Raw genomic sequence first — 4,900 nt, forward strand, 5'->3', positions numbered from 1 at the left:
TGTAGGGAAGAAATGAGCTTGGTGTGACTGAGGAACTGGAAGAAAACCAGTGTTTAAGTGAAGTGGGAGCAAGGGAGAGTGATGGAAGATGAGGTCAGAGAGATAAGCAAGGGCCAGATCTTGTAGAAACCATGGGCCAGAGTATGGACTTTGCATTTTATTCTAAGAAATCATTGAACAGGTTTTGTTTTGATATTTTAAAAGATTTCTCTGGCTGCTGCTTAGAGTGAAGGCAAGAGAGGGACAAGAATGAAGACAGAAAGACCAACAGGGAGGGTACCACAGCATTCTGGGGGAGAGATGATGGGGCCTCGGGCTAGATGTCAAGGGTTACATGGAAAGCCATGGTCACACTGGGAATTTATTTTAGAAGCAGACCTGACAAATATGCTTATGGAATGAATATGAAGTGTGAGGGAATTAGGGAACTCAAGAACAACTCCTAGATTGGGGAACCAAGAAACGGACTGAATAGTGTTGACTTTTTATGAGATGGGGGAAATCGAAGGAGGAGTGGTGGAAGGAGGAGGGGATGGAAAGTCAAGACTTCGATTCAGAGCTGATATTTTTGAGATGCTTCTTAGACATCCAAGGGATTGATAAGTGAGCATCAGCTACTGCAGGCTGGACTTCAAAGGGAAGATGGAGCGAAGTGCATACATTTGTGACTCTTCAGATTGTAAGAGGTGGTGTTTGAAGCCACACGGAGGAGCCCTTCCACGGTCCAAGTATAGACTGAGAAGACAAGAACAAAGACTGAGGCATCAGTCAGTCTAACATTTAGAGATCTTGGTAGAAGAGAAGAATCCAGCAACGGAAGTTAAGAAAGAACAGCCAGTGAGGTAGGTCGAAAACTGAGAGACTGTTGTGTCCCAGAAGCCAAGTGAGAAAAGCATTTTAAGAAAATGAGAGTTACCCACTGGGCCAAATGCTGCTAAGGGGTCGAGTCAGATGAGGACCGAGAACTACCAATCTTATCCAGCAGGATAGAGACTCATGGAGACCTTCAAAAGAGCAATTTCAGTCAGCATGTGGCATGTGATAGGGACAAAAGTCAACTGGAGTTGGTTAAAGAAGGAAAGGGAAGAGAGTGAAGGTAGGGAGTATAGAAAATTCCAACAGCATGCCTCCATTGCCTAATGGAAACTTCATTGTTAATGATCTTCCTTCATCCCCTGGGGATATCATCAATTTGGAAATCTTGAATAATTTTGATGGTGCTCAGAATGAGGGGTAAAATGCAACACCCATGATATTTTTTCCCTCACCCAAATGCAGGGACAGGGCAGCCACCTGGGTAGTCCTAACTCTGAAGCAAGGGTTTTCGTGGAGCTGTGAGTTCCACAGAGGGAGAGAGAAACATAGTAGATAAGAGTGTTTTCTTTCCATGCTTCTGCTAATTAGAATGGGACCCAGATGGACTCGGGGATGCATGGGTAGTTTAAATAAAAAATAAGATTAAATAGTCTTTTCTCCTCAACAGATATGTAATCCCATGCAGTTATTCTGGAGGAAAAAAAAAAACATAAATAAAAATAAGAAGTGCATGAAATGCACAGTCAAATAATACATACAAATTGTTAGTGGAAACCTGCAAATAATTTTTAAGAATATGTTGTGAGGACATTTGGCAGTACTACATAGGATTTCCCTAACAGTCACTGATAATTGGATTTTCCTCAATTCCCCATGTCCAGTTTCACTGTAATATGTGGTCTCCTGCCAAAGATTATCTTTCTGTAACCTTATGGAATGCAGGCAGTAACCTAGAGCACTCAGGGCCAATGAACTGGAGCCATGGTCTCCTCACTAACAAGGGTGAATTATTATCACATCTTTTCTGATGATTAGATTATCTCTTATTGTTGTGTTTTATAGCTTTCTAGTTAGTCAACTCAACACAATTTATTCACAATAATAGTGTTTTTTATTATTGCTGTTTTATAGTTCTTATAGCAGTAAAATTTATTCTCAACTCTATTATTATAATATTCAACTACTAATGGAATTCTAGTTTTTATTTGTTTGTGTTTTAAAGCCATAACAATAAAATTTACTTCCCAAAAATATTACTGTAAGTTTTATGTTCTCTAAACTGCTTGATAGAAAGCCTGCAAACACATGTGGTTCTTTAAACCACGTGAGAGAAGGCCTGCCAAAATGTAAACATTGTTCTAGGAAGAAAAAGGGGCGAATTGGTTCCTATTACCGTGAGATCCATGTTCTTTGATAGAATAAGTAACAGAGTGAAAGAAATGGAAAGGACCTTAGAGACTGCTGATTTAGAGGAAGATTAAATTCTAACTGGCAGGAACATTTGTTTAAAAAATCAACCTGTTTTTATTACCGGCCAAGCCCTAGAAAATCCTACCATCTTTATCCTCCAAAATAATGTGCTCTCAAAATGATGCCCATGATTTCTCATGGCTGGTTGCCATATTAGTTGGAGAGAGGCTGCTATGAAATATTATAATCAAAGGCCAGGGTCATTTTGAAGGTAAACAGCTTCAGGGACTTGAGAACTGGAAGGCATACAGCCAAGCCATCTTACCACCTCTGCTGCTCCTTAGTTGTTCTCGTTGACCCTGAACCCAAGGACATGGCAGTGAACCTCATCACTTGCCATGCACCTTTTATGCCTGCAACACTGAGTCAAAGGGCTGTAACTTAAATTATAGTCTATACAGTTGAGCAAAGTAACATTAGGACTCAAGAAAGAGGTGTGTCAGACTGGCAGAAATTAGGGTTTAGTAAAGGACTTGGTCTCAGATGTATGGTAAGTTAACTTACGGTCACAAGCAGGGATGGAAGCATACTGGGTGGAGATACAGGCTAGTTGTCACTCAGAGGTCGTGGCAGAAGTGGCAAACTCTAGATTTGGTTTCTGAGGCAGCACCAAGTATAGGTTCTTGTTCGGACAGGAGTTTCAGAGATTGCTGCTGTCATCTAAGGCAATAGGTTGGTGGATGGGTGGATGGGTGGATGGATGGGTGGGTCTATGGATGCATGAATCTGTATCCACATCCTTGTCGGATGGCATAAATCCATTGGCTAGATCTACCCTCTCATGTCTACTGCTAGGCACTTAGCTTTCTTTGATAAGCTGCTTCCCTTTGCCCAGCTATAGCAGTTGTGGGAGTGCCTACATTGAGATCTACTTTCAAGAAATAAACTGCTGCCAATCTGTGGCTGTGGGTGCCTTCAGAATCAGACTGAGCATTCAAGCTAAAACTAAGTGCTACCTGGACATCCCCCAACCAATGACTGAACACAGGAGTGGCACAAGAGCTCTTCCTTATACCTACGCAGGATTCTTCTGTGAGCACTCTTCTTGGAGCTGCACCACAGTCTGAAGCTCATTCTATCCAATTCTCCTTTCTTCCCCTTCTCTTTAACAGGTATCTGACCTGCATTGAGGTCTGAAGGTTCTTCTTGCCTTCTCCTGCTTCCTCTGCCTTTTATCTTTCACAAGGACTACCTCCTATAAATCTTTTCCAGGTCCAACTCGATCTTGGCATCTGCTTCTCAGATGATCTAGCCAACACACCAACTGGACTCCAGGACAAATGAAAGTAAGTAAATACAACTGGCCTTGAGTCATAAGGATCTTTCTGGACTTTGTGAATAATTAGATGCAGAAACAAAACTGAGGTTTGGAAGAACAGGAGCAATCTTACATGGCCAGGTCTTATCAGGCTTCCAAAACACAGCCAGCAAACTACAGAAAATCATACACTAGCTAAATAGCACACCATACTAGTTGGCTTTAAAAAAAAAGAAGTGTTTTCTATGTCATTGCTTGTTTGCCCTGTCTACTATGTTCACAGTACTGTATGGTAGGTCCTCAGTCTTTTTGTGAAGATGATAAACTTTGCTCTTTCTTTCTTTTTTGTGCTAAAGTGTCTCTTGTTTATATCATAGGGAGAAGAAAGAGGAACAGGAAAGAAATACATGCTCTCCAGTGCCAGGAGTGTAGGTGGGAGGGTAAGGATACTGAAGAGGAACCAGTGAGGAGCTTGGGTTTCCCCCAGAAGCCCCAGTAACCTGCCTGGAGGTGGGATGGGCATAGAACCAAGGTGTGCTAAGGGCAATTAGCTTAGGAATTAGCCCTCTGGATACTTTTCCATCTCTTTCGATAATATCTCATTCTGCATCAGCCACCAACTGGTTTTCAAAAACTGTTTTTGCTTTTTTTTTTTTTTTTGAGTTTAACCAAATTGACTTAAAAAGAAAAAAGAACACTTCTGATTTATCACCATTGGAACTTTGCTTCCACCCATCTCTCAGGTATTTAAAGAGAAGCAAAAAGGTATGGAAACAACCTAAGTGTCAACAGATGAACTGATAAAGAAGATTATATATATATATAAACAAATGTATATGTATATAAACATATAATGGAATATTATTCAGCCATGAAAAAGAAAGAAATCCTGCCACTGACTACAACATGGATAGAACTTGAGGGCACTAGACTAAGGGAAATAAGTCAGAGAGAGAATGACAAATAATGTATGATCTCACTTATAGGTGGAACCTTAAAAAGCCAAACTCATAGAAACAGAGAGTAGAATGGTGGTCACCAGGGGATGGGGGTTGGGGAAAATGGGGAGATTTTGGTCCAAGGATACAAAATTTCAGTTAGAAGTTGAATAATTTCTGGGGATCTATGTGCAGCATGGTGATTATAGCTAATAATACCATGTTATATACTTGAAAGTTGCTAAGAGAGTAGATCTTAAATGTTCTCACCAAACAAAACAAACGGTAAATACGTGACAGGATGGAAGTGGTAGCTAATGTTGTTCGCCTTAAACTTACACAATGTTATATGTCAACTATATCTCAATAAAGCTGGAAAAAATTGTGTATATATATATATACACACACACACATGTAT

Source organism: Lipotes vexillifer, unplaced genomic scaffold (assembly GCF_000442215.2).
Source record: "Lipotes vexillifer unplaced genomic scaffold, Lipotes_vexillifer_v1.1 scaffold341, whole genome shotgun sequence".
Lineage (NCBI taxonomy): Eukaryota > Metazoa > Chordata > Mammalia > Artiodactyla > Lipotidae > Lipotes > Lipotes vexillifer.